Source organism: Manis pentadactyla, chromosome 1 (assembly GCF_030020395.1).
Source record: "Manis pentadactyla isolate mManPen7 chromosome 1, mManPen7.hap1, whole genome shotgun sequence".
Lineage (NCBI taxonomy): Eukaryota > Metazoa > Chordata > Mammalia > Pholidota > Manidae > Manis > Manis pentadactyla.
The window spans coordinates 235,397,673-235,408,845 of NC_080019.1; the positions used below are offsets into that span (position 1 = coordinate 235,397,673).

General features: G+C 43.4%; 1 protein-coding gene across 2 annotated transcripts in view; it reads right to left on the minus strand.

Annotated features, from left to right (window-relative positions):
- The window catches only part of RBM6 (RNA binding motif protein 6), a 73,850-nt gene extending 66,050 nt beyond the window's left edge, over positions 1-7,800 (minus strand). For both annotated transcript variants that reach the window (XM_036877532.2, XM_036877533.2), the window contains exon 1: positions 7,643-7,800. The gene's annotated coding sequence lies outside the window, so the exon portion shown is untranslated. The remainder of the gene's footprint in view (positions 1-7,642) is intronic.
- Positions 7,801-11,173: the final 3,373 nt, after the last annotated feature.

Below are 11,173 nucleotides of genomic sequence, written 5' to 3' on the forward strand. Positions count from 1 at the left end.
CAATCGCACAGAACACTCTGCCCAACAACAACAGAATCACATTTTCTCAAGTGCATGTGGGATGTTCTCCAGGGTGGACCATTTAAGCCACAAATGTCTCAACTTAAAAAGACAGATGCCATACAAAGTATCTTCTCTGACAGAAATGGAATAAAGTTAGAAATGAGTAACAAGGAAAACTGTAAAAATTTAAATGCATATTACCTCTGACTTTCCAGTTCCTCTTCTAGAAATTCATTCTTTAGAAATTTATAGTGTGAGGTGACATGTTTATAAAGGTACATAGCATAGCACTGTTTGTAATAGCAGATGATTACAAAATCTAAATGTACATCAACAGAGGATATTTGTCCTATTGAAATATTACACAACTCTCAAAAAACTAGGTAGCTATGTTAATTGATACTGGATAAGCTATATGGTATGGTCTGTGCAAAAATGAACAGAATAAATACAATAGGGGACTCACACTTCCTTACTTTAGGACTTTACCACAAAAGCTACAGTGATCAAGACAGTGTGGCATTGGAAAAATGATAGACATATTACAGATCAATGGAAGAGAACTGAGAGTCCAGAAATAAACCCTCACATTAAGGGTCAAGTGTTTAGAAAAGAGTGCCAAGACAATTCAGTGAAGAAAGGATGGTCTTTTCAATAAATGATACTGGGACAACTGGATGACCCCATGCCTAAGAATGAAGTTGAACCTCTACCTCATGCCATATTAATTCAAAATGGATCAAAGACCTAAATATACGAGGTGAAACTATAAATATAAGAAAAATGCATAAATCTTCATCACCTTGGATTAGGCAATGGTTTCTTAGTTAAGACAGATACCAAAAGCAACAAAAGGAAAAACAAAATTAGATATCAAAATGTAAAAAAACTTCTGTACTTTAAAGGACACCATCAAGAAAGTAAAAAGACAGCCCAGAGAATGGGAAAAAAAAACATGCACAAATCATGTATTTGATAAGAGATTTGTATTTAGAATACATAAGAACCATTTTGTGACTCAATAACAAAAAGACAACTCGATTTTTAACAACACGCAAAGGCTATGAACAGACGTTTCTCCAATGATAACACACAAATGGCCAATAAGCACAGGAAAATGTTCAACATCACCCATAAGGAAAATGAACATCAAAACCACAATGGGATACCACTTCCTATCCATTAGGTGGCTACAATAAAGTAGACAGGTAAGTTGGCAAAGTTGTAGGGAAAATGGAACTCTCATACACTGCTGGTGGGAATGACAAAATTGGCCAAGCCACCGGGTAGTGATTTCCTCAGAGTTTTCCTCAGGATAGCTGGAGCTCTTACAGATATAGTTTAATCCAGTAAAAGCAAAGATTATGGGTTTGGGGCTGATATGACCTCAAACTATTATCAAAACTTTAAACAGATAAAAATTCTTGAGTTGCTGGCATGCAGCCAGTGCCACTCTGGCAAGCTGAACTGGCACCTCAGGATGAACTCAATGCCAGGTTAAGGCCTTAAATACTGCAGTTCATAGACCCCAGCAAAGATGTTGGCTGAAACATACGGTAAGACAGGAGCCAAGAAAGTCAATCTACTAAGGCATGTATAACAACTCACCTACCTTATCACCTAATTCTGAAAATAAATGGTACTGAAACATCAATTTCATACATGACTGAGGCTGGCAGCGACCAGTCCAGTGGGATTGAGAAGGGCTTGCCACCTCAACTACCTAGATGCTACCCCCGAGAGACAGTCCCCACAATGAGCAGAAGGGCTCCTGAGCTGAGTCCTGAAGACTAGCATGTGAGCCCAGGTGAGGCTGCTGCAGGTGCAGATCTTGGTGGTGGCAGTAAACAGTCAAATCAGAGTTCTGAAGGTTGAAGTGAACAGTGGTTCCATATGAATAGCAGTTGAACAGAGGCACACCAGCAAATTACAGTCGGGCTCCTAGTTGAAGAGTGGGCTCTGTAAGGCAGTACAGTGTGGTGGTAAAGTGCTAGGAGTGCAGTCTCTGCACACATTCTGCTTAAGTTTGGAGCTACACAGCTTAGAGGCAAATCTGGGCTCTGCCACACAGTGGGACCGTAAGCAAGTTATTTAACTCTAGGCTTCAGTTTACTTATTTGTAAAGTCAGGATAAAGATAATGTCTACTTCAGAGTTATTAGCATAAAATGACAATGTAAATTCATTAGAAGAGTTGTCTGATAAAATGCTCACTAAATGTTAGCTATTACTATTTTAAGGATTTATTTTAAAAAACCATTGAAATTTGGAATGCCTTCTCACTGATGCAGTCTGACTTAGCCGAATGACTGACATTAAAGTTTGATTTACCATTTAGATTATATGACAGCCATTTTCCATAAATTATATCTGCAGCTCCAAAGTTCCGAAAAATACATATTTAAAACACATGTGCGATATTATGCCAGGAAATAGATTCTTTACAACCATTTAAGATAGAAAAAATTAAAGCACTAACTTAAAAATGTACAAGGTGGTAAGTAAGTTTTTAAAAATTTTAGGGGGGAAATTTTAATTCTTTTAGGTGGTCCACAAGTAAAAGGGTTTTAAGGCTACTGGTCTAGCTGCATGTGTTTTAGAGTCAGACTGTCTGGGTTTGAATCAAAACTCCAATTTTCTATGTTGTAGCCTTGCTAAGTTATTTAATTTCTACATGCCTCAAAACTCTCCTCCCTTACAATGGGAATAATAATGGTACCGACCTCACATGATTACTGTAAGGACTAAATGAGATCATGCATAAGAAGTAATTATATTCATGACACCATTATTCATAATATCCAAAAACTGGGAACCCCAATGTCCATCAACAGGTGGATGGAGAAACAAAATAAAAAGGAATGCAACATGGGTGAACCTCAAAAAACATTACAAGTGAAAGAAGCCAGAAACAAAAGACTAAGAATTATATAATCCCAATTTTATAAGATTTCTAGAAAGCATGAAACTAAGTCAGAAAGCAGATCAGTGGATTCTAGGACCTGCTGCAGTTAGAGCAGGAAATGGAGACTGAGAAACAGGAACTTGGGAATGTTCTGAGGTGTTGGAAATATTCTAAATCTGAATAGTTATGATTATTGCATCAAACTGAACACTTCCAATGAGTGAATTTTATGATATATAAATTAAGCCTCTAAAAAAGTTCTGAAAAAATTTTAAATAAAATATTATTAATAATTTATGATTAATAAATTACCAACAAATATTAATAAAAATAAATATTAAATATTACTATGGCTACAATGGTCAGGTATTTAAAATAATAAAATAAAGCTGGAAAGGATCTTCCTGAGTATGTCCATTGCTACTCTCTGAAATGAGAGTAATAAAGGCAAGTGCAGCTGCACTGACTGCCACAGCTAAGCATTTTTACATAGGTCCTCTCATTTAATCATCAAAGCTCCTACAGGGGCTAAGTTCCATTACTATTCCCACTTTAAAGACTATGAAACTGCGGCTCAAATAGGTCGTGAGATTTGTCCCAAAACAATAAAACTAGTATGAGGAAAAGCCATTATGTAAACTCAAGACCATCTGACTTCAAAGCCAATGTTCTTAGGAAAAGCCATCCTAAAATTCATAGGAATTTCAAGAGACTCTCAACAACCAAAACAATCGTAGGGAAGAACACAGTTGCAGGAGTCACACTTGCCCACTACAAAAACTTACTACAAAGCTACAATATAATCAAAACTGTGTGGAATTGGCCTGTGTACAGACATGCAGAGGAGAGAACCCAGAAATAAATCCTCACACATGTGGTCAGGTGGTTTTCGACAAGGGTGCCAAGACCATTCAATGGGGAAAAGGCAGTCTTTTCAACACACAGTCATAGGAAAATGAATCCATAAGCAAAAGAATAAAGTGGGACCTTACCTAAAAGCATATACAATAATTACCTCAAAACTGACCAAAGACTAAAAGAGCTAAAACTCTTATAAAGAAAATACAGGAGGTAAGCTACATACATTAGATCTGTCCATGGTATCTTGGACATGACTTGAATTTGATCTCTTGGATAAGGCACTCAACAAAAGATAGACAAAGTGGGCTTCATCAAAATGAATAACTTTCTGCATCAAAGAACACTGCCCAGAGCAAAAAGGCAGCCCACAGAATGGGAGAATGTATTTGCAGATCATGTATCTGATAATGGATTTATATCCAGAACATACAGAAAACAGGATCCTAAAATTCAACAACAAAAAAACTAATTTGAAAATGGGCAAAGGACTTGAATGGAATTTCTCCAAAGGAGAACACACAAATGGACAATAGGCACATGAAAAGATGCTCAACATCATTAATTAGGGAAATGCAAATCATAGCCACAGTGAGTTGTGACCTCACACCCATTAAGATGGCTACTATTGAAAAAAATAAAACAAAAACAGAGGATGGTGAGAATACAGAGAAATATGGAGTCTGTGCACTGTTGGTGGGCACATAAAACAGTGGAAAACAGTATGATGATTCCTCAGAAAATTAAAACTAGAATCACCATGTGACACAGCAACCCCACTTCTGGGTGTACTCCACAGAGATGAAAGCAGGGACACCAACACACATTTGTAGCACATGTTCAGCAACATCGCTCACAACAGCCAAAGGTGGAAACAAACTAAATGTTCAGCAGATGGATAAACTACGTGGTAATACATACAAGGAATATCATTTAGACCAAAAAGGAATGAAATTCTGATAGATGCTGTAACATGATATTATCTAAGTGAAATAAAGCAGTCACAAAAGGACAAATATTGTTTTATCACTCTCCATATATGAGGCACCTAGAACAGGCAAATTCACAGAAAGCAAGCAGAACGGTGGTCGCTGGGGGAGGTGAGAAAGGGGAGTTACTGTTTAATGGGTGCAGGGTTTCAAATTGGGATGATGAAAGAATTTCTGAAGCTGGATGGCAATGATGCACACAACAATGAACAAACCTAATACCACTGAATTCTATACTTTAAATGCTTAAAATAGTTTTGTAAAAAAAAAAGACATACAGAGAGAGATTACTTCACATCTATTAGGGTGGCTTATTACCAAAAGAATAGAAAATAACAAGTGTTGGTGAAGATGGGGAGAAACAAACTATTGGGCTTTGCTGGTAGGAATGTAAAATGGTGCAACTGCTGTGGAAAAACAGTATGGAAATTCCTCAGAAAGCTAAACACATAATTACCTTATGATCTGCTTCTGGGTATATAAATTGAAAGCAGGGACCAAAGAAACTGAAAGCACTAACATAAAGAGATATTTGTATCTCTTGTATCATGTATAGCATGTACCTGATATGTTCACAGAAGCATGATTCGCAACAGCCAAAAGCTGGAAACAATCCAGTTGTTTACCACGCTGTCTACCAATAAAAGAAATATAAACAAGATGTGGTCTATACACTCTAACAGAATATTATTCAACCTTAAAAGGGAATGAAGATGTCAATTATATGTATATCTCAAAAAAATTAATTTTTAATGAGGGAATGAAGTTTGAATTCATGCTGTGACATGAGTGAACCTTGAAAACATTATGTTAAAAGAAGTCAGATGTGATAGAACAACTATTGTATAATTCCACTATACGGGGTACCTCTAACAGGCAAATTCACAGGGACAGATACAGATTAGAGGTTACAGGGCTGGAGGGTGGGGGCAAAGGAAGCAACTTACTTAAAAGTTAGTTTCTATTTGGGGTGATGAAAACCTTTTGGAAATAGATAATGGGTGGCTACATTATGGTGTGTATGTAATTAGTGCACTGAATTTTACACTTAAAATGGTTCAAATGGCAAATTTTATTATAACATATTCATCACAACTTTGTAAAAATTTGGCAGTGTAACATATGAAAATCATTAAATTACGCAACTTAAATGGGTGATTCGTAGGGTGTGTGATTTATAGCTCGGCAAAGCTGTTTTTAAAAAAAAGGTAACAGTGGTGGCTAACATTTAGTGAACACTTTCTGCACACCAGGCACTGTTCTAAGGGCATCAGGAGCATTACATACACCACAAAACAACCCATGAGATGGCTACATCACTTAACCTCATTTCATGTATCAGGAAATTAAAGTTAGTTAGGTAATTTGTCCAGTGTCACTGAGTCAGTGGAGGAGTCAGGGATTCAAATCTTATCAGATTCTAGAGCGCCTACAGTACCCACTCTGCCACATGGCATCCCACAGTGTGATAGGAAGGTTATAACAGAGGCTGACTAAGTGAATGAGATGAACAAGATACTGTGAGAAGCTAGCAAAAAAAACTAATTCTAAACGCTTGGTATATAGGTAGTAGAGTCCATCAAAGAATGACTTATGATCTCTAAAATTTCAGAACTTTCTAATAGCTTGAATCTTAATATAACTCTGAGTTAAACTATTACTATCAGTTTATACGTTTAAACACTGGCAGAAGAATATAACCTTGCCCAAGTATCTGCAGTAAGCCTTGAGTTCTTTCAGTAGCCTCCCACCCCCTTTCCTGGCTTGACAGGTCTCCTCTGAAGGGCGATGAGAACCTAGGATTCTAAATGTAGGCAAGAAAAATAAACGCAAGTCTGGTAACAGCATTCTATAAAGAAGGGCGCTACACGTGTCCTGAAAGAGAGACCTAGCAACTACTCTACAGGTTAGGTACCTAGTTAGGTTCCGGTTAATGAGATAAGGCTCAGGTCCAACTTCTGCGTGTTTCACCAAAACGGTAACATGCCATTCGTCCCTTTAGACAGTGCCAGCCCTGTGGTCGGTCACTCCTCAGTTCTTGATACCTCGCTCCTCTCCCTGCAGTCCCCTCACAAGTTTGCTAATGTTGGCATTATTCAACTACTCACATGGTGGCATTACTCAACAGAAGTCGAAAACTTAACAAACCTAGGGCACAATCCAGAGTTCATAAAATGACCCAGGTGACCAGGCACATCAGAGTCTACTGGACTTCTTCACTTAGACCCAGCAGTTCTGACCTTCCCGAGCACACCTGGACCACGCAAAAAATGCAACTACCTGACGGTTTCTGTACCCTCCAAAGTCAGACCCTTCGTTTTTATTGAAATGCACTCCACAGGTGAACCCAGCAGCACAGCCCCAAATTCAAGTTGAGAGAAACAGAGTAACAACGCCGAAGGAATCGCAGAGTGAGCGTGAGGAGACAGCCCTCTGGCCCGCACTCGGCCAACGGCGCAGAACGCGCGGACCGCTCTCACGCCGCCAGGGTCCACGGCCGCGCGCCGGGGTCCGACCGAGCCCACCCGCGTCGGCCGCGCCTGAGGGCGAGACCGCGGGAGAGGCAAGGGCCCCGTCTCGAGCGACGCCTCAGAACCCGAGCAGGTTCCCGCGAACGCAGGAAAACGGGGGCAAGGGCCCGCCTGGGGCCGGGCAGTCCCGGAGCACCGCACCGCCACCACGCGCCACTCCGCGACCCCGCACCCGGCCGCCCGGGGCCGGACTGGCACTGCCACAGGCGCGCCGCGCGGGCGGCGCCTCCCTTTCCACGCCGCCGTTCCGCTCGCCGCCTCATGAGCGAGGCCGCGGCCGTCCCGCGACACCGAGGCCGCGCGGCCCGCTCCGAGCCCGCAGGCTCCGGCACGCCGTCCCTCCGCGCAGGCACTTACCGAGGCAGCGCGGCCCCCGCGGCCCGCTCCCCCTAGCCTTCCGCCGCCGCCACCGACCCCGGGCCGCGAACACCGGAACTTCCTCCGCGCCGGGCCGCGGCCTCCACAAAGGCGCCCGCCGCCGCCCTCCGCGCTCGGCCCGCCGGGAGATGGAGGCGCGGCCGGGAGCGCGGACTCTACTCCCGCCGTGCCCCGCGCCGGGGGCGGGGCGCCCGCGGGGGAGGGCGAGGCGTGGGGAGCGTCGCTGGCCGCGTCCAATCGGAGGGCGCGCTTCCTGCGTCTGGGGGTGTGCTTCGGCCTCCGCCACCTGTCAGCCGCGGCTCGCTAGGGAGGCGAGCTGGAGTTGCGATCTTTCGGTGGCTTGGCTTCGCAGGATCGCATGTACAGCCCTTGTCTGCCGGGCTCGAGGCCGCCTTGTTGTCCGTTAGTGTGAAGGCGGTGGAAGGGTGCCTCCCAGGGAGGGGCTGCTGGCCCACAAGGGCACCCGACTCCTGACACCCCAGCCCAGAAGCTTAGCCTTTTACCCAAGACCCAAAAAGAGGTGCGAGAGAAGCACTTGAATTAAGAGAAGCAGTAGTTACAGAGGCCCGTCCCCTTTTCCTTCGGATGGGCTACCAGGCTAGGCATCCCCAGCTCAAGAATACCTGGCGGGTATTATCTGTATTAAAGGTTAGTAGCCCTGCCTTAGAAGGAAAATCCACCCAGCTTCCAGAGGGCCTTGCTAGCTCTCGGGCAAAACATCTGACCAGGAATGACTCGTGCGAGGTCGCAGAGGAACTGGAAAGGTATCTGCAAATCAGCAAGCTAGTGGTAAACGGGGCAACACAGCTTTCAGGCTGCAGCTCACTTACGGAATCCCCTTCCAGCTAATAGTCTTCAAATGGCCAGCGTCAAGCTTCCAAGTGGATTGTCTGTTGAGATGCTTGATGGTTCCAGCCACTGGTGTCTCTATCAGTGGACCCCTGGAGAAGGTAACCTGATTTTGTAGCCTAAATTCAACATAATGGAACCAAAGAAGCCTGCTTCAAAAACGCCTATAAAGCAAGCCTCATCTGTAGAGAAAGGAGGTTGATGGATTAAGTAGTCTTTAGAGTTACTGTCCCACTTTTCAGTCCTCTTGTCTGGAAGTCATTCCCTTTATTCAGGAACTATATAAAGCGCCTGCTGTGTGCCAGGCACTGAATCAGGTACTGGGGATACAGAAACAAACAAAGCTAACAAATTTTGCTGCCCTAGTGGAGATGAGGGTGGGGGCTGTTATTGGAGACTGCCGAAAAACTTAACAAGATATACAATCTCTGCTGAAATGAGTTTGGTTTCTGTAAGGAGGGAGATGGGAAGCTCTTGGTGGGCTCTAAATAGATTAATATCACAACTTGACTTCCGTGTTAATAGGAGCCCTCTGGCTGCTGTACAGAGAACAGGCTGAAGGTGGGAAGGACAGAAGCAGAGCAGCTAGTTAGACTGACTGTTGGACTAATACAACCACAGAAGGATGGTACTTGGACCTGTATGGCCACAGTGGAAACAAGACTGGGTGGAATGAGGGAAGAGGGAGGAATATGAAAGGAACAGTTTTGGTAAGAAGAGCAAGAGCTCAGTTTCGGATAGGTTGAGTTTTCGGTGCTCTGTAGGCAAGTGAAATGGAATTGGCAGTTGGATACATCAGTTTGGAGTTTAGGACAGAGGTCAGGGTTAGAGATGCCAATATGGGAGCTACCAGCGTATTGCTGGTTCTGGTATCTAAAGCCCTGGGCTCATGTGAGATGGCCGAGGGATGAGGGAGTGAACAGAAGTGAGCAGACTTCCAGCCCTGAGTCTGGGGCACACATGGAAGAGAAGGAACAGCTACATACAACTGTGGGTGTTTTGGCTTCGCTTTCCAAAGTGGGCCATTCTTGGTGGGTCTCTCCCTTATCAGATAGTACTTTATCCTCTAAAGTGTAACTCATATTAAGGAACTAATTATCCTTGCCTTATACCCAATCTCCTTGGGCAATAATAATTTCTACTCTTTATCACATTGTATCCCTGACGTAGTCCTTGTAAGTTTGTTTCTACTGCCTGAGATTAGAAAGTATGAACTACTTAAGAGGGGCTACCCCAGAGCAGTGCCCTCACCTGGACTGGAGAGTAAAGGGTCCAGTCCAGGAGATGGGCTCACTTTCAGCTCCAAAACCCTTCCAGGAGAGGATGCAGCAAAGAGAAAGACAGCGTCCTGCCTGTGTTCCTTGTTGCCTTGGTCTCATTTAAGGCCATGGCTCTTCAGCATCAAAATGAAGAATTTGATCAAATGTTAAAATGAGAGATGGAAGCAGGAGATGATACAAGACCACACATGAAACCGAAAACCAGCTGCCTTGCCAGGAGCGGCAAAGCAATGAAGGCCAAAGGAAAGCCTGCTCAAATGTCAGTGCAGGGATGACTTCTTATTAGCTGAGAATACTTTACATAAGACACCTCGTATTTGTAGGAGGGGAAACTGCTGAAGATCCTGAAAGAGTGGGATTTTCCCAGAGTCACACAAGTAAGATAGCAGCAGGGCTGGGAACAAACTCCAGTCTGTCTCCGATCAGGACACAATCAGGCCTTTTCTTGTTAGCCAAGACCACCTGAAGGCACCTCAGTTTCTGAAACGTCCCCCGAAGCTGTGAAAGAAAGAAAATCTGGGGAAGAACAAAAGGTCTTATGTTACCCTTACTCCAGTCCAATCTAGTCCTTGCAACTGCTGTTGAGATGTCATGCTGGGTCCATGAAAATCACAGGCCTAGACAAAACAGAAAGCTGAGGTTTTAAAAAGCGCCTGACCTGAGGGCGACAGAAGGTGTTGTTTGTGGCAAAGCCCAAGGTCTGAAGCAGCATCATACAGGGCAACAGAGCCATCCTGGGATTCACATTGATTATCCCAAAATACCAAGACTTATTTCTTGGTAATTCTATCAACAAGAAGTGATGTACAGGAAGGGGTTGTCCCAATTATTCAGATATGAGTCAAAAGGTGGATTGAAATGAATTTTTAGATTGCAAGCTTAAAATGTCTTACTAAGAAGCCACAATGGCTTGCTTTATGATGGTGTGCCAGGCACACGTCTTAGAAGTACATGGGATATATAGCCACTTGCTTGGCTAAGTAGAACGAATATTTCAAATGACAGTGGTGCTATGTGGTGGAGCTGATATGCTTGCTTAAAACAGAAGTGAGACTAAGAGAAAACTGACGTCAACATGGAGATTGTTGAGGAGACTGGTCAGGTATGTCAGAAAACTTAAATTTGTCTTCTGTAGACATTAATTCTGTGTGGTGCAACTTCTGGATAGTGGAATATAGCCAGGATATTTCTGTACCAACCAGAGAATATAAGATCTTGGCTTGAATTTTTACAGTGTAATGTGGTGGGATTAATGAGAGCAGACCCGTGTGAATCTTATTCACTCTAAGTGAGGGTGCCCAGACCCCTAGAGAAGAGAGCCGATACTGGGCTGCCTGTGGAGGCTCCTTGTCCCTCTCCTCTCTCCTTTCCAGGGGAATTG